The sequence below is a fragment of the Hibiscus syriacus genome, unplaced genomic scaffold, assembly GCF_006381635.1.
Source record: "Hibiscus syriacus cultivar Baekdansim isolate YM2019G1 unplaced genomic scaffold, ASM638163v2 tig00005582_pilon, whole genome shotgun sequence".
Taxonomy (NCBI): Eukaryota; Viridiplantae; Streptophyta; class Magnoliopsida; order Malvales; family Malvaceae; genus Hibiscus; species Hibiscus syriacus.
In genome coordinates this window covers 92,427-112,932 of record NW_024062062.1, presented here as the reverse complement: position 1 = coordinate 112,932, position 20,506 = coordinate 92,427, and positions in this window count along the sequence as shown.

Sequence of the window (20,506 nt, the reverse complement as noted above, 5' to 3'; positions counted from 1 at the left end):
TGTATGTTGTTGAACCTAGAAGTAGTATTGTTGGGTCAGTAGCGGGTAGTAATCAACTAAGTTTTTCTCAAAACCCACAACCTTTCTCTAATCCAAATCTCAATCAACTTTCAGCACCAAATTCCGATTTTCGTATTGACTAATTAGACGATGATGAGCAAGAGAAAAATTGTGTACTAGTCAATATTCGAAATTTGATCTTGGTCAATACCCGGACTTTGATATTAGTCAATACTCGGATTTTGATGATGTTTCAGAAGAAGAAACAGACCCTGCGTGTAATGATTTTGATATTGGTCAATACCCGAATTTTGATGATGAAACAACCGTTTGCCGAGGAAGATGTTGTTGATGATAATGAGGAGGAAGTGGAGGCTGTGAATGAACATGCTGAACATCCATTCTGTAATTCATATAATCCTGAAGAAGAAAAAGAAGAAGAAAAAGTCCCGAGAAAGAAAATGCCACGGGAGTATAACTGGAATATGCCAGAATTACTTCAGATACCAGAAGAAGAGTTGGTAAAGAAAGCAGTTGATTGTTACACAAAGTTATTCGTATCAAGAAAGATTGTTTTGATACAAAGGAAGACTTGAAGATAGCTTTGTATACGAAAGTGTGGAAGATGATATCGGGGACATGAAATTATGAATGACAGAATGCTCGGTTCAAGATTAGTATATCATATTCTCAAGCTTGGAGAGCCAAATGTTATGCCTTGGAATTGTTGAGGGGTCGCCAGAAGCATCGTTTGCCCAACTGCCGGCTTATTGTCACAATTTAAAGCTGAAAAATCCTGGGTCGGTAACTCATATCAAACAGATAGAGATGGACGCTTTGAGTTGTTGTTTATATCGCCATTGGTGCTGCGGTTAGTAAATCAATATAATTCTGTTGACTCATTTCTGTTAGTTCATGCATTTCACATTTAAATGATTATATTTCTTGTGTATATTATTTTGTAGATTCGTTCGTTTATTACTTGCATGCGCCCAGTTATTATATTTGACGGAGCACATTTGAAAGGTCGATACCTTGGAGTAAACTTATAGCAGTAGCCATGGATGCTAACAATGGGATATTGCCAATAGCTTACGGGGTTGGCAAATCTGAAACCTCTGATTCATGGACATGGTTTATGCGTCATCTTAGGGATTGCATAGTCCTATTAGCAATCTGACAATCATATCCGATAGGGCAAACTCAATTGACAACGCTGTTAGAAGGTGTTTCCCAGATGCTTTTCATGGACTTTGTGGTGTTCATTTGTATAGAAATCTAAAATCAAGGTCTGCTGGTATAAAAAGCACAAATGGACATACTGGAAGGCTATAAAAGCTTATCGGAAAGTGGATTTCAATAAGCATATAAACTGTTTAAGACGTGTTTTGCCTCAGTGTGCTCAAACACTAGAAGATGTCGGGTTTGAAAGATGGTCAAGAGTACATCAACTTGGAGCAAGATATAGTTTCATGACGTCTATAGTGCAGAATCAATCAACGCTCTAAGTCGTCATTCCCGGAAATTACCCATTACTATGTTATGGAGTTTTTTTCGAGCCTCTATTCAACAGTGGTACTACAAGAAAAGAAACCATGCATGTATTATTTCTTTGAATTCTTAACTTATCATATATTTTACTAAGTATTATTTATTAAAATTTACAGGAACATTGGAACATCGTGTTACACCATGGACTGAAAAAAGATAACGAAACGTGTTGTGAAGTCAACGTCATGGAGAGTTGAACCATGTTCAAACACTTTGTTTGAAGTACTGGATAATAACTTAAATGGGCTTGTCGATCTAAATGCAAGGACGTGTAGTTGTAGAAATGGCAAACATCTGGTTATCCGTGTGGCCATGTTATAAAATTTGCTCTTCATCTAAACCAAGATATTCAAGAACATACGCTATGATTGCTACACTACAGAAGTAATCGACAGACTTATGCCGAGATTGTCTACCCATTCCACATCCTTCTGAGTGGGACATACCAGATGACTTACAAACAGTTTTGCCACTAGCCATGGACAGAAGCTACCTGGCCGACCAAAAAGTCACGATCGTATACCGTCTAAGGGTGAAGAGAAGAAGAGATCGACATGTAGTCGGTGCAAGGAAAGTGGTCATACAAGGTTGACATGTGGATCACCACTGCCATCACAATCATCTTTTCCTCTACCAAAATATGGATCATCATCAAATCCAAAGCTCATATGGTGTCAAGAAAAAGGCAATCAAAATCGCAATCATCTTTAAAATCCCAATCACAACTGGCTTCACCTTTTGGGACTGTTAACTTAGGTGATTTTTAAATGCAAACGTTGTATTATGTAGATTTTATGTGTGAACTTTTAACATTTTCAGTTAGGCATTTATTAGTAACTTGATTTTGAAAATTACTATGATCTGTTCAGTTGTTATCACTTAATAGGTAATCATCTTAATGTCTATCGCACGCAGAAATTACTATCGCAATGCGAAATGAAAATCGCAACGAGAGAATCGCAATGCGAAATGAAAATCGCAACGCTAATTTCGCAATGTGAAATGAAAATCACAACGAGGAATTGCAATGCGAAATGAAAATCGCAACGCGAATTTAATTTCGCGTTGCGATTCTCTCGTTGCGATTTTCATTTCGCGTTGCGATTCTCTCGTTGCGATTTTCATTTCGCATTGCGATAGTACTTTTTACCTTCACATGCAGATTGAAATCACAAAATCAACCATTACATTTCAATCAATTAAACAAGCACAAATAAGAATTATGTTAACATCAATTAAACAAATCAACTTTTACAAATCACCTTTTACAAATCAATTAAACAATCAAAAATAGCAATAATTATTAGAACAACACTTCTACTATTGAATCAACTTTTGCAGCCATACATCATTTTCACGCAGCTCACTTCTGAGATTAACCTGCAAACCAAACATTTGCTCAAACAACACTTTCTACACATCTAAAACCTACAAACAACAAATTATTGAATTCTAGGTACTTAACCAAACATTTTCAAACCACAAGCCTATAAACATACCAATTGTTTATGGACATTTTTATAACGCGGATGCAGGTAGGCAGTGTCTCGTATATCGATCTAGCCATATAATGTCGAAACCACAAGCCTACTGCACTCTATCTATATCGGTGGGAGGTAGATACTTTATACTTCCTGTGATCAAATGGTCCCAACGCCAAGTATACGAGAGGACCACAATCCCCTCTGGTCCTTTCGTTTGTTGTGTGCGGTCTCGTCTCTGCTAATTGTAATATTGAGCTTCTTTGGCTTCTTGTTTCCAGAACGAGTCCAATAATTTATCGCATCCAAGAATTTAGCCAAATAAGAGCTCCATCCCTTAATAATATCTCTTAAATCAGCCAATGATATGTAATTTATCATGCTATCATATACTATTGCCTTAAGGGATGGGATCTGAAGCTCGACGAGAAGCCAATGGTTACGTTCCAAAACAGGGATAAACACCTGCAATCATAAGTAATAATTCATTCATTTGCGCACTATTTATAATACCTTTAAACTCAATCTAAAATAAACACTAACCTTATCGACCTCCCACCATGCAGGATAAAGTTTAGCTTGTCCATTGCCCAACGCAAATGATTCATCTCGTTGATTCTTCAAGTGAACGGCGTTAAAAGACGTCGGCATAATTGTATATAGTGTATTTCTTTTATTTTTCTTAAGTTTCCTAATTATTAAGACGTGACACCCACGCATCGATATGCTGTTTTACAAAAAAGACATATATTAGTAACTTACATAAATTTACAAAAAATAATCAAATTAAAATATAAGAAAAATATAGAGACTTACCCCTCCATCGAAATAGCCATTGTCTTCGACCCCTAATAATACGCCCCACCAAGACCGATCAAGCAACAAATAGATATCATCGTTGAGCTTGCATATATCAGTGAAACACCCCTGGATTCGCTCATGTAGATAAAAATCAACTGCGGTCTTAGCCCAAAGGGTGTTATCCAGAATTGTGTCCGGTAGTTGTTTCCTCTCCACTTCAGATACCGGTATGGTACTGGCCGGTAACTCATACGAGAGCCAACTTGAATCCATCATGTCCGGCACGTCAGAGGGTTTCTCAAGAATCATACATATGACGCCATGTGAATCGGGCTCTTGAATGGTGGGAGGGACCTCTTCAACGATGACAGTGGCCTCTTGAACGGTGGGAGGGGACTCTCGAGGAATGATAGGGGCCTCTTCACGATAGGAGTGGACTCTTGAGGGATGACAGTGGCCTCTTGAACGTGGGAGGGGACTCTCGAGGAATGATAGGGGCCTCTTCAACGATAGGAGGACTCTTGAGGGATGACAGGCGAGTCGGGCTTCTTCTTGCGGTGTCTTCGCACTATTGGGGTATACGGAGACTTAATAGCACGTGCACGCCGTCTGATGCGTGAACTCTGTCATGCAAGAAAAACCCGACGTAAAGCATCCACCTTATCTGTCAGCTAAATAATTAAATACAAATATCAGTAAATAAACAGACATGATATTTAAACAGTGAAAACAAAGACAAATATATTTCAAACTTTCAACCAAAAGACAAAACAAAGACAAATACTAACTTCACAGTGTTAAAGAATACACAGTTAGCAAATTGGCAGCAACCGAATAAATTTACTTCAACCAAAAGATAAAACAAAAAGACAAATACTAACTTCATAGTGTTAATAAATAGTTTAGCAGTATTGGCAGCAACCGAATAAATTTACTAAGCAATCTAAGTGAAATGGTTAATTTAAGTGAAATTACGAGTAAATTTATCATCAAGTTAAATATGGAAAATCTTAAACTTACCTCGTTGCGTAGAGTATGAACCTCATTCTGCAACGATACTACCATCTCACATAGAGCGGCAACCTCACCACGTAAAGTAGACACCTCCACACGCCATGCACCATCGTTATCGCGTAGAGTACCGATCTCCTCACGCAAGACATTGACCTCATCACGTAACTCCCTTGACTCATCCCGTGAGGGTGGAGAACAGGGAGATAGAAGCGTGGCATCTTTTCCGGTCGCCTATCATGAGGTGATGGGTGGAGAAGAGGCTTGATGATGTGACGGGATAGGTGATGGCTCTCGTTGTAGAGGTGTATAGTCGGGTCGATCAGGTGATGGCTCTGGGTGAGGTGATGGCTCTCGAAGTGGAGGAAGTGGAGGCTGCTCATCATTCGTGCCATCAAGAAAACGCTGACTAGCTTGCCACCAATCAGTGGCAAGCTCAGCCTCCGTGGGTGTCAGTCTAATTAATGGAATGTTGGCCTCCTAAAAATATAAAAACTCAAACAAAGTTAAACGTCTACTATTAATAACTTGTTTATATGATAGTATTTGTGTTAACTTACATTATTTATTGTCGCATATGGTATTAAGTCTTCCCAATCAAACAGACGTTTCCTCTTCCAGGAAATAGCCCTGGGAATATCATTTGAAGTTTTTATTGCATATGTCTTCATGGCGGGAAAGGCCTCGAATATCCAAATATACAAACAATATAATAACAAACATTAGTAATTGTTAAATAATTAATTATAATTTTGAAAACATTATATAGAAATTCTTACCTTAAAGGCCCAAACAAAGCCTGACAAAGTGTATTTCGACCCATCGCCCCGTAAACTTTTGCGGTCATCAAAGGCAGACGACAACTTAGTCCAGTAGCTTTCCATATATACGAACCCCACGGAAACAGATTCCATGCATTTAGGTCCTCTACCATAATATTAGCTCCTGAGGAATAGGTTGTTTGGTCTCTCTGCCTAAAAAGCCGGCATACAAAAGTAGTAGAAGGCATACTCGGACAACATCGACGTCATTCATCCGAGTAAAACCATTTTTTTATTAAACAATTTCTTCATGTCGTCGACGTGTAAGTTCGGCTTCTCTATTGACTCATCAGGAAAAACCCTGGATAACCATGATGGGCGGGTGATATGACGAGTGTACCGGCCTAGATCATCGTGTCCGAATCGTAGACCAGTGATTAAGCAGAACTCCTTCCGCCCAAAACAGTATACACCGGTGGAAAATGAAACCATATCTCTTCCTCACCACGTTATACTGTCGGGTAGATTGCTAGTCATGGTCTGAAGCCACAAATGGGTCAAATTAGCATCTCTACCCGGATGCTGTACTCTCCCATGGCCCGAAGCAGGTTTTTTCAAACAATTTTCTTTGTGCAGGTGAAAGCTTCGAAGCAATTGTAGTGGCTAGGCTAACTTTATTCCTTAATGTCAATGAAGCCGAAAAAAATTTCTACAAAAACAATAAACATACCAAGTTAGATATACCAAAAACTACACTGTCAAGATATACCAAAAACAATAAACATAATAGTAGTTTATTCTTGAAACTAAAATTTGCAACACTGTTTTGTCTTTTGGTTGAAATGAAAATCGCAACGAGATAATGAGAATCGCAACGCGGAAATGACTATCGCAACGAGAGAATCGCAACGCGAAATGACTATCGCGACGAGAGAATCGCAACGCGAAATGAAAATCGCAATGCGATTTTGGTTTCGCGTTGCGATTTTTATTTCGCGTTGCGATTTTTATTTCGCGTTGCGATTCTCTCGTTGCGATAGTTATTTCCGCGTTGCGATTTTCATTCTCGAAACTATTCTTCTTTTGCATTACTTCAACCAAAAGACAAAACAAAGACAAATACTAACTTCACAGGCTAAACAGTTTAGCAGTATTGGTAGCAATCGAATGAATTTAATAAGAAATCTAAGTGAAATGGTTAATCTATTATTGAAATTACCAGTAAACTTATCATCAATCTCAATATGAAAAACCTAAAATAATACAAAAATTTCAAAATAAAAATAAAAAAACTAACCCTCGGAGGTTGATTTTCCATTTCTGAATGATTGTGAGGGATTTTTGACTGTGAATGGTTGTGAGGGATTTCGCCAGCGATGGGGACGGAAATCTTCGAAGATGGGGACAGATTTCGCCGTAGAGAGTGAGAGATGGAGATGGGACTGAGTGTTGTGATTTTGGGTTTGAGGTTATGAGTTGCGATTACTGTAGACGGTTCAGTTTCCGATTTATTAAGAAAAAATTCGTGTTTGGAATTTGAAAAAAAAAATACGCGTTAATACGAATGGCGCTATGTAAATCGCGTTGCGAAAGTCAGAATCGCGTTGCGAAAGTCAGTATCTCGTTGCGATTTTGTATTATCGCATTGCGATAGTCAGTATCGCATTGCGATTTATCCAATTCACGTTGCGATTTACTTATTCGCATTGCGAATTGGGAAAATCGCAACGACACTGTAGACCATCGCAACGCGATTTCCAACTATCGCAACGCGAAATGCAACGCGAATTTGCGATAATGGAGACCGCGTTGCGAATTAGCGATCGCATTGCGATTTTATTGGTCATTTTGGCAAATCCGAAAAAAGTTGATTAAAATCGTATATTATAAGGCATTTTTGATTACTGAGACGATTTTCTCTTTAATAGGTCATAATGTAGCTAAATAGGGCTAATGGGGTACTCCATTTTCGATATATATGACTTCCACGTGGCCTTAAAATACGAAATCCACCTTAGAAAGTAATCGATTCAAGTGATCGTGCCAATAATTTTTTTTAAAGATCTAATTTTATATATATAGTATCTTAATTTGATCACAAAATTTTGATCAATTTGTAGTGCTCTATCTAGTACTTGTGATAATTTTTCATCGTTACTTTGATGCATTCCTAAACTATCAAAATACGAAATCCACCTTAGAAAGTAATCGATTCAAGTGATCGTGCCAATAATTTTTTTTAAAGATCTAATTTTATATATATAGTATCTTAATTTGATCACAAAATTTTGATCAATTTGTAGTGCTCTATCTAGTACTTGTGATAATTTTTCATCGTTACTTTGATGCATTCCTAAACTATCTTTGCTAAAGTTTGCTAAATTACAATGAGTAGAATATTTTTAATCTAAAATTGTACTTAAGATTAATTTAATAAAATTTTATTAAAAATATATTTATTTGATAATTATATATATTGTTGATAAAATTATATATATTTATTTTATTAAAAGTTTGATAATTTAATCTTGAGGTCGTGGGATTGAGTCTCATGGAGGGCATTTTATAATTTGGAGGTCTCCTACGGAAGCTGCTCTCAACCTAGTGTTAGGGGCAGCCTACTATCTTACCTCCTCTTACCCCATTACATATGGGAACAAAGACAACCATTTATATATTTTTGATCTATAACAAATGATTATTTATGGTGGTTAAATGAATTATGAATGAAAGAAGATGATCGATAATTTATATTCATATTTTTTTTTAAAATTAAGTGGAGAAGAACTAATCGACGATTGGATTCAAAGGTATTCATTCGATCTTTTTTCTCGAGAGTATGAAATGTTGAAATTTCGGCCAGTTGAAGGCTATAGGACAATAGCAGTGAATGGGAAGAAGAGCAACAAACAATGTTGATTTAGTTTCTAAACAGAAAAATATAGTGAAAGACAAGTAGAATAATTAGGATTCTTTATTGAATATGAAATGATTAACAATTTGATAACAAACTAATTAACACTGATTAATTAACTAAGCCTTATACTCTAACATTCACCTTGCTTCTTCAACCTTCTTGATCTTTCTTCAAATTACTTATTCTTAAGTAAGATACAACATGATGAATTGAAGCAAATATAAACACTTAAACAACAAACTGAATGGATAACAAACCGAATAATAAGTTGAAATTGAAGTTCTAAACACTTTCTTCCTCTTCATATCAATTCATTCATCAATCTTGTTCTAACTTTTTTTTTAATTTCTTCCTCGTTGTCTCTTTCCTTCAACACTTATTCGAACTTTCTTTTTGGTGGAAGTAAGATGGTCAAACTACAAATTTGAGGTGCAACTCTCTTGAATAATAAAACACCATATTTTGTCTGGTTAAAGAGGGCAAGGATGTTAAACACTTAAAATACTCCCCCAGAGAATTTTCTATCATGATAGCTTGGCTGTTAGGCAGCAAGTAGCACTGTCTTGTGGAAGAAACAAACGGACAGTAAAGAAGTATCAATAGTAATTAACATCACTTCATAACAATCAACTTAAACGTAAGCTACTAGCTTCAACAACGATTAATACAAAAGAACAGTAAGAATCAGCATAAAGAAACAACTTCAGCGTAAGTATATAACAAGGTGAATCAACATATCCATATCAAATAAGAAGAGAGATTCAAACTCAACAAGTCGACACCCGTTTTTGTTCATATCGAAACCAAATATTATTATTATTTCCTTTACAGGCCATTATAACAAGCCCAACAGGGCCCAAATTAATTCAATAGGCCCAATCGGGCCAAACAAAAAAAAGCCCCAAATCTGGCCCAACAAGCAAGCCCAACTAGTTGACCCGAAGCCCAAATCTGACCCGGTTGCAGGTGCACCAGCCCACTGCCAACACCATACCCATCAATGTGCTGCCATACCAATGCCCTGCACCACCAACCGAGCACGCCACAACCATTTCCAGTCATCCCCAACACTCCACGCAACAAGAAATCATCAGGGAAATCAATTTATTGTTATATCATGTAATGGGTATATAACCCGAAGAACAAATCAATATAAAAGGGGACCCCGATTAAAAAAAAGTGAGGGGACTCCCAATTCGAACCAAACAATGTAAAAGTCCCTTCCCCTTTTAGGTTTTGAGAGGAATATTTTATATTTTTCCCCCTATTTCGAAACTAAGTAGTAGCATTTTCCCCCCTACAAAACCGAAAAGAACATAGAATTGAAAAGAAAGTTATGAAATATGTTCAAATGAAAAGAACAAATGAATTACATGATTTTTGATAAAACCATGAGATGATAATTTTCAGGTTTTCAGAACGAAAACGGCTTAACTAGCCCGGTTTGAAGTTTTAATTGTTTTTATTTAAATTTTCTTATTGTTTATATTTTATGGATTTTATGTTTTAGCTATACTTCTACCTCACTAAGTATTATTTAGCGCATGATGATTTTTCATGTGTATGTTTGAAGAAAGTAGTGGACGTGAAGTGAGGAGCTTGCCAACATCTTATGGAAAATCAAACCTACCGACAATATCAATAAGATATCCTAACTTTGACTTATTAGTGACATATACATTATATCTCTTGGGTTACTTTATCAGATTTATTTTAAAAGAGTTTGTAATAGTAAATAGAGTTATTTTCTTTAGTTTTGTCTAATTTTAGTATTAATCGTATTTATGAGTGAATAGTGTAAATGTTATATTTTAAATGGTTTAAAATCAAGTGATATTAGGCATTTGTATATGGATATGAAACAATACTAAACTACCTAATTACTGACTGAAATCAGATTTATTTTCAAAGATCAAACAATATTTTGTAAATTAATATGATTAAAGAAAAAAAAATTAAAGTTTAAAAGGAAATTATTAAATGAAACAAAATTTTTAAGCATTTAAGTTCATCAAATGTCAGTTGAGTTGATGTGACGTCTTTGTCTTGTATTAGGAGAAATATGTGAGCTAAGGGTGTTACAAGTCAGAACACTCGAGTTAATTTAACAGTAGGACAATTGTCTTGTTCGCTAGGATGTACATATATATATACCAGTCAGTGTCGAGGCATTTCTTTTTTCAACTGGGCGTGTATGCCCCAAGACTCGATGGAGTAAGTTGGCAGGGTGTACATTTTCGATGCAACTCCAGATCTCACCCCAGAGTTCCCGAGGGTATTCAGGTAGGCTAGAGGGGTGCACGAGCTCCAAGATGAAGAACCTTCAATACCACCATGATCCCTGCTAAACTTGTTTGTTTGATGTTGTGTGTCATACAGTAGTGACAGTGGTAAGCTAGAGGGATGATGTGTGCTCCGAGATACAACCCCTCAGCCACATCAAGACGACTGCCTCAACTAGTGTATAATGCACTGTAAGGACATTATTGCATTCAGATAGTGCACAAGAGCATCAGTATTACATTTAGATAATGCACAACAGAGATAGTTATTAGGTTAGTGACCCTTCAAAGGTGTACTCATGGCTAAGCCCTTAGTAGAAGATTTAGCAAAAGTGTGAGACTCATACTTCAGTTATAGAACAACTAAGCCTTAAGTAGGTAACACTTGATCTAGATCATGTATGCACCTACTGCTTAGTACCATGTCTTCAGCATGCTTGTGTTTATGAAACTCTTAATGTTGCTCCAGATTAGCGATTATACTGATGGGCTTTGCAAGATCAGCCTTCAGATGTTTTCCGTTGGCAAGTTAGTAGCTGAGCAATTCCTGGAGCACCGTCACAGCAGAATTTCCAGCATCTCCTTCAGAGTACTGTACTATAGCTTTTGTGGGCATATGTATTCATAGGACCTTGCTTATGTATTCAGATTTATGAGAGAGAGCTGTATTATTTTGATTTAAACTGTGTGTCATGGAGCTCTAGTTTATAAAAATGTTTTAATAATTGTTTTGTAAGTTTTATGATACAATTTTGTATGTTTAAAAAGAAAATAAACAGGTTTCGAAAATCAGGGGTTTCTTCAGTGACCTAATGCGAGACTTTAGGCCCAATTGAGTTTAAGGTGTTACACTCTTGGGGTGGAAAGCGAAAACTTTGTCAATGACTGGCCATATCACATTAGCAAAGGCGATTTTTCAAACTATCTCGACGTATGCAATGAATCGTCTTGGATCCCTAAAAGTGTTTGCCATGAGATGGAAAGATTAATGTGGAGATTTGTTTAGGGAGCAACGGAAGGACGAAATGGTGTTTGGCATATCCGATGGGATAATGTTCAAAAACCCGTTTAGGATGATGGTCTGGGGATACATGAAATGAACCACCAAAAATCAAGCCTTCATGTTGAAAAGTGGCTATCAACTTATTACCCAACCAAGTAAACTGTGGGTTCAAGTCTTCCGTGCTAAGTACGGTTGTGAGGATTCCTTTAGTTTTCAATTGAAAACTAAGAGTGGCTCTAGATTGCGGTCCGGATTGAAGTGCATCTGGGATGATCTGCTTGAAAGCATTTCTTAGAATATACGAGATGGGAAGGATACCGATTTTTGGTATGATAATTGGTTGAATGGGGAAAACCATCTCGTCTTTTCCTATATGGGCAACGATCTTTAACCCCTACTCCCATTTATACGATTACAAATCCTTCGGGCGAGTTGGATTGGTATAAGTTATTGAGGTTACTTCCCACACATGTTGTTGATCGTCGACATTTGTTGAATTCTTTGAATTGTGTTATTTGCTGTAACGGGGATGAGACGCTGGACCATGTCTTGCGGCATTGTACATTGGCGAGGAGTGTTTGGTCCAAGGTAATTAGGTAGAACCACTTATTTGTTTTCTTCCAATTGAGCTATGTGGATTGGTTTGAGAAGAACCTATTTTCGGGTGGATCTATTGCCATTGATGGGGTGAATTGGTGCATAAAGTTTTCTGTTATTTGCTGGCAATTGTGGAAGCATCGATGTAGTTTAATCCTTGATCCGAACTATCATCAATAGAAGGATTTTATCTCTCGGTGTAACATGTTAGCCGATGAATTCTCCATAGCCATTATTCCAGTGTTGTTGAGCCGAGTATCTCAGTGGGAAATAATACGTTGAGATGGAATAGACCTAGAGTTGGATGGATGAAAGCAAATTCTGATGGGACGGTTCGTTGTAAGGATAGCATGGCCCTGCAGATGGATTGATTCGTGATTCGGAGGGTAGCTGGATTTTTGGTTTTTCACGCAATTTAGGTCGTTGTTCTGTCCTTGTTGCAGAGTTGTGGGCATTGCATGACACTCTTCAGCACACTTGGAACCTTGGCTTCCCTCGTTATGAGATAGAAACAGACAACCTAGAGATAATGAGAATTTGGAACTGTCAGAAGCATTTGCTGGAAGTGCTTTAGTGGATGCTGTTCTTGAGTTGCGGGACCGTGATTCGATGACGGAGTTGCGACATGTGAATCGTGAATAGAATAATGCTACTGATTTCTTAACTGGTTGGAGCCGTGGTTGCCCCCAGGAGCTATCGAGATGGTGCATCCGCCGTTGAAATGGTTGTTATTTTACAGGCTGACTTGCATGGAGCAAGTTAGTTGTTAGTTGTTAGTTGTTCTGCTTTAGTAAAAAATATACAAATGAGAATGAATGAAGATTTATTAATCAAATAATTAAATTTATAATATTCGTAATATCTTAATTTTGTCCGAGAAATTCAAATTAGATTGAAGACGATCAAGGACTAATAAATTGTTCGCTTGTTGATATTAAATTGTTTCAAGTGGTCTAGGTGGTGTGAGCGAGAATTCATTTATGGATTCTACATTCGATTAGTAAGATCATGGAGGAAAATTGGTAATAAATGATGGGCTTTGAATTCTAGCTTAAATGAATGGTAATTACTCATATTCATCTTGGGATTTCAAGATCCCAAATTAAATTAATTTTTTTTATTAAACTCCCATTAAAACCCTTCTACAAATCCTCCCAAACGTTATGAACCCAATTGCATATTTTTCTCAAACTTAATCTTTGCAGCCCACTTATACAAATTAACCCAGTGAAAGCCCAAACTCTAATGTAAATGGATTAGGGTTATAAAAACCCTAATCCCAATCTTTAGCCCTAAGCCGCCAGTTAGACCATCCAAATTCCAATCATGGTTCAGCAACACACACCCGCCATAAGAGATGCACCACGAGTACCACCCAACCACGACAATGGTCATGATAGATCACGATGGAAGCCACGACATCCCCCTAATGGTGGTTCCCCTCCAAACAACTTCCACACAGTAGCCATGATGAATTCTCGCTTCATCAAATTCTCCATTAGCAAATCATATAAAACAAAAAACAAAAATGAGATTCAACGTATTTTTTTTACCCATTTCGATTGTAAATGAGGGTTATTATAAAACCCCGAACGCATCAATATAAAGGGGTATAACAACCTAAACCCAATTAGACCTAAAGTGTTACATTGGCTATAGGACAACCTTTGATTATTATTTTTTAAATGTTCATTCTCATTTAAAAACATACGGTATGGTACCAAATCAAACATATATGACAATTATAAAACACTTTTGTAAACCGGAGCTCCATGACACATAATTTAAAACAATTAATACTACTTAAAGTTTGATAAAACAAATATATAAGTAAGGTTCTATGGATACACATGCCCACTAAAAGTAACAATATAATACTTTAGAAGGAAAAACTGGAAATCTTGCTACGACTGTGCTCGTCAAATAGCTCAAGCTAATAACTCGTGAAAGAAAAATATCTTAACGTTGAACTTACAAAGCCCAGTAGTGTAATAGCTAATCTAGGGCATTATTATGAGTTTCATAAACAAAAGCATGCTAAAGACATGGTACTAAGCAGTAGGTACATGCATGATCATAATCAAATGCTACCTACTCAATGTTCAACTGTTCTATCGTTGAAGTAGGAGTCTCATGCTTTCCTTAATCCTCTACTAAGGGTCTCGCTATATTGGCTCTCTAACCATAATGACCGTAACTGTTGTGCATTCTGTAAATGTAACGCATAACACATTGTTAGTATCTGACCTCATATAGCATCAAAAACTAGTTTGCTGAGGGAATCTCGATACACAAAGCATCGATAAAATTCTCACTAAGTTGTTGTACATTATCTGAATGTGAAACATGACATACTACTAGTATCTGGTATCACATATAATTAGATACTACACTACTGAATGATCTCCTAGTCTCACATAGCATCAGGTAGATCGTGGAGGGGGAACCTGATATCACATAGCATCAGTAAAATTATTGCTCCCCTGAAGTATTGGCTTGGTATCTCATAGCATCGAGCCAAGTTTAAGAGTAAAAGTTGTACTAAACTAATATAGCTACACATGCATACTTGATGGTCCAAAGGCCACACATCACTGACCATGCCCTACTATGGTAACTAAGATAACCTATCTACACGCTAGTATAGATCATCAAATAAAAGTGAGATCATCCCTTATTAGTTATTATCTCACCCGTTCTCTCATCTAGAACATTATGTGAGGGTTTATTAGTTTGTTAATATGTTAAGGTGCTCTATTTTGATCATTTAACACTAAAGAGAATTTTATTTCTTTCTATCTCTAAGGTCTTTAAGTATTTTATGAATTGACAATGAATATTATTTCTACTATTCACTTATTGTATTATTTGCTAGACCGATACCTGAATCAAATTTGCTACATGATAATGACACGCTAGTCGTTCTTACCACACTCCCCTTATGTTCACCCTTAAACTAGAGGGATGCCTCGTACATCCCCAGCTCACTAATGTTCTCGAATTACACGATTCCTCGATTACGTAATTTGATTGGTTTATCATACAACTTGTGGTTACATCCTCTGTAATGATCCTTCATTCTTAATTACTCGATATGTGCTCGAAAAAATATACTTGAATATATTACACCTAATATGTTTACTTCGGTCGTGACCCACTCCTACGAGTGTTTCTAGGCATCTTTTCTTATTTATATCCCTCACGGACTAAGTCCTACTATTGCAGGTCATCCTAACTCTTGCGAGCCTTAAAGAAGTTAAATTTAACCATCTCAAACGAGTAGTATAGATACCCCTTAGTTAAGTATCGATACAAAAAGTAGCTTTTGTGTGCAAAAAATCCTCCCAATATTGATATTGTTATCCTTAGTATTTATACCAAGGCTATAATATCGATAATTCTCCTTAAAGTATTGAGACTCCCCTTATAAAATACTTAAAAATCATCCCAGATCATACAGTGTTGATACTAATACTAAGAATTGCCTTGTTTAAGCTCGAGAAACACCCAAAAAGCATCATAAAGGTTTGAGTTTGGTCCAAAAACATGTGTTACATCTTAGGAAAGATACTTATAGTCATAAAGTACCATAAAAACACATGTTTTACACTAAAAACATCATTTAATTATGAAATCAATAATAAACCCTAAAATTCTTAAATACCCAAATCTTCATATTTATGAAAGCCTTAACATCCCAAAGGATTAGAAATACAATATCTTGATGCTAGAATCCCAAAAAGAAGGTCATTTCTTAGCCACACATACTTCCTCTAGGATTTGGTTTCTTCTCCACCTTTTTCTCTTGAACTTGTGATGAAACATAATGATTTTTAATACAAGATGGAAATGAGAAAGGTAATGGACGAATTTTAAAGCTTATGAAAGTATGGAATAAACCCCAAACACTTACCTTAAACTAGGTACTTGCTATGGAAAGAAAAGATGAATCTAAGGGAGGAGAAATAAGGAAGAGAAAAAAAAGTGGGAGAACCCCATGCCTAAACCACCAATAAAAGGCTAAGATGTTATATTATTTCCTTTAACGGTCTAATTAGTCTTTAGGACCGTCACATTTTATTTTCTATGCAAAATTCCCCTTTTTATGAACTCTACGAGGTCCACATATATATAAGGTAAACTTGAAAATACTAGCCTGGAATTTTGGGTGTTACAACTCTCCCCTCCTTGAAAGAAATTTCATCTTTGAAATTTACTTGGATCGACGTACCCTTAGGTTAAACAATTAGAAGCCTCGAAGCACCTAAACTTTTATCAAGTCTAATCCTTAAGGAATAAGTCATCACACCATGACATAAAACTCAGAAACTCACAAAATCAATCTACGATTTCCAAGGATGTTACCCACGTTGAATCTTAAGAAAAAAACCTTCGAGAGGAACAAATCCAAAGAATCTCATCATTCTTGATGTCTAACACTGAATGCTCAAAACATTTTATAAGGATAAACACTCCTCCATGTCTCATCTACAACCGCTAACCTTTACTGGCTAGAACCTAGGTAACTCTTCATACCATTTTTTAATATCCTACAGACACTTTCCAAACACGTTCTTGATGAGGACTATTGAAGATATGATGTTGATTCCTTCCTTTCTACATATCTGTCTAAAAAACTTCCGCTACGTAACTCTGATTCAATATCCATTCATACAACATGATTGTTTCTTATTTTTCCTTTAGTTAATATATGATCTACTCAACACATCATGTATCTAAGATAACAACAACCGAAAATCAGTTACTCGATTAGTGAAATTAGAAATATCTAGCTCTCCTAGAGAGCATGTAACATAGAGCGGAGATCCCTCTCAACCACACTTTGACTTAAAGATTCTATGAGTATACATCTTGTACCCATGATTGCTTACTGTGCTATTCGCTAATGGATAATGATGGTTAATCAATGCTTAAATTACTTGGTATCTTCTATACTCAAGCACTAAAATCCAGCGTATTGCATAGCGATGCATACTATTAAGTGTTGTATATAGCTCGTGCTCATATGCCAACATGAAAATATCAAGGATGTGGCTTGACTCACCTAGCTAATTCACTTATTGCTCACACAAGAAGGCATCATAGTTAAGTCGTAGGGTTTTCTGCACCTAGAGACCCACACTTGTTTATCCTACCTATAGTACCCTTAGTACTTAGGTTGAGATCCATAATTACTGCATCATAAATGTAGACCCACCTAACTTACTCCTCTAGAGTACTTGGGGCATCTGCTCCCAGTTAACAACTGAAATGCCTTGGAACTAGCTAGGGTATATCTTGATTTTTCCTAGAAAAACAAGATGATCTTCACATTGGCTAAAGTAACTTGGGTATTCTTAACATAGTCCAAGGAAGTGCATCTATAGCACTTTCTAAAGAGTCTAAAGCACATTCCTCAATTCTTCTTACCACAATGCTCTCACTCTCAACATCTCAATATCCTATCAGAGCTTCTAAAGCTCACCATAGATGGTGGAGTTGATGATCTCCTATGAGACCCTACATTTGAGCTCTGATTCGACTGAAGTGACTAAACTCACATCACTCACTTCTATTAACTTGAATCTCTGGCCCTCTTGGCCATCGAGTGAAATAGATCTAGTGATACATAAATCCTCATACTCATGGTGCCTTACTTGCCCAACAAACTCTTCATCAAACTCTGTACCCTTTTCATGGTCTTAGCCTTTTGTGTCAATTCTAAAAACACTCTAGGTGGGTCTTCCGCCAACTGTGCATGAATATCAATATGAAGCCCTTCGAGGAACCTCTTACACATTAAGGACTCGATCGAAACCAACTCTGGAGCATAACGACTCAACCAAAAAAATCTCTCATACTCGTACACTAAGTAATATCCATATACTAGCTAATAGAACTATATTCTCAATCCATCTAAATATGTATCACCAATAAACTTAAAACTAAACTAAATCAGGAATTAATTTCAATAAGACACATCTGGTTGTAGAGCCATCTTTACAGTCTCCCACTAGGCGATGTCATCACCTTTGAGCAAAGCGGTGACACACTTTAACTTACCCTCTAGGGTAAGGTTAAACTTCTTCAAAGTCCTCATGTTCTCCATAAACCATTGATCGATCAAAATCAGATCGCCATCGGTTGAACCATAGAAATCAACTATCTTATACCTCTTTAATGTCTCTATTAGGGACTCTATCGACACTAACATGCTCTAGGTGATCAGCTGAACAGCCTGCACTCTAGGAATAACATCCACTATCTCTCTAGGAGTAGGAGTTAAATCTTTAAATAAGGTTGCCTCTATGACTCCCATGCCTAATAGGACTCTATGATCCTCTACCCTAGTCAAGAACTCGCCACTAACGTTATCGGGATGAAAGGAATGACTCACAATCCTATCATTAAAACTACACTTAGAACTATTGACCATCATAAATTTTTATAACACAGATAAAAAAAGAAGCACAATTAGGATTCTAGACTTATACAAGTACTTTTAGTACATAGAGGCATGTATTCAGTAAACACCTTAACGTAACCAACACTAGGTCCTAGGACTGATTCAACCTGACACTCTTATAGCATTTAATGTAACACCCTAAACACAATTGGGCCTAAAATGCTATATTGGGCTATTAGGGTAATCCTTGATTTAAAAAAAATCATTCTCATTTAAGAACATATTGTATGATACCAAATCAGACATATATAACAATTATAAAAACACTTTTAATAAACCAGAGCTCCATGACACAGTTTGAAACAATTAATTCTACTCAAAGTTTGATAAAACAAATACATAAGTAAAGTTCTATGAATATACATGCCCACTAATAGTAACAACACAATACTTTGGAATAAATAACTAGAAATCTTGTTACGACAGTGCTCCTCGAACGACTCAGGCTAATAACATGAAAATGAAAAACAAATAAAATCTGAGCTTACAAAGTCCAACAGTATAATCACAAATCTATAGAAACATTATGAGTTTCATAAATACAAGTATGCTAAAGATATGGTGTTTAGTAGTAGGTACATGCATGATCATAATCAACCTTTACTTAAGCTTCAACTGTTATATCGCTAAAGTTATAGCTCATGCTTCTATTAATACTCTACTAAGGGCTTGTCCATGAGTGCACCTCTATTGGGTCTCTAAACACAATGAATGTAACTACTTTGGATTCACTAAATACAATGTATGACATGCTACTAGTATATAGTCTTACATAGCATAAGATACTAGTTTGTTGAGGGAATCCCAAAATCACAAAGCATCGATAAAATTCTACTAAGTTGTTGTGCATTATCTAAATAAAACACATGACATATTGCTAGCATCTGATATCATATAACATCAGATACTAGACTATTGAATGATCTCATGGTATCGCATAGTGATAACTCTCCAAAAGATCTATATCAATATATTTAGCCTATATTTAGTTTGATCTTAAGAATTTTTAAGAGCATTTTAAGATTAGTTTTAATTAGTTCTTATGATTCTTCATGTTTATATTTTGTGGGTTGATTAGGGCTAAAACTAAATTTTAATACTGAAAATGTGCACTGACACTATAGCATTACAGGAAATGTTGTGTAGCATCCGATTGAAGCTACTGATGATGTTGTTTTATTCCAATGTTGTGGAGTATTCGATGACTCAACTAGAAGTTATGGAATTCGCTAGAATGGAATAGATGTCCTAGGAAGATTTCAAAGGGCTAGATCTCATTCGAAACATGGAAGCAAACCATTGGAGGATTAGATTTATTCTTTACCTATAAATAGGACACTTACCTACTCATTTACACACACCGAATACACACTAAATTCGTACCTCTGCCACCATTTTCTTCATCTGATAGAAGCCTATGCCTTCTGCCAGGGATTGCTGCAGCAAAAAGAGAGCTTGCTGAGTAGCATCGGTCATCAACAAATCAATGTTCGAGCATTTCATTAAGAAAATGGATTGTTTGAATATATTCGAATTTGTATTGGATGATATTTTGGATTTATGGTTTTCTGCTACTATGATTATGTTTCTATGAGCTTGAATGATTAGATTATGAGTAGAAATATTTGTAATCAAT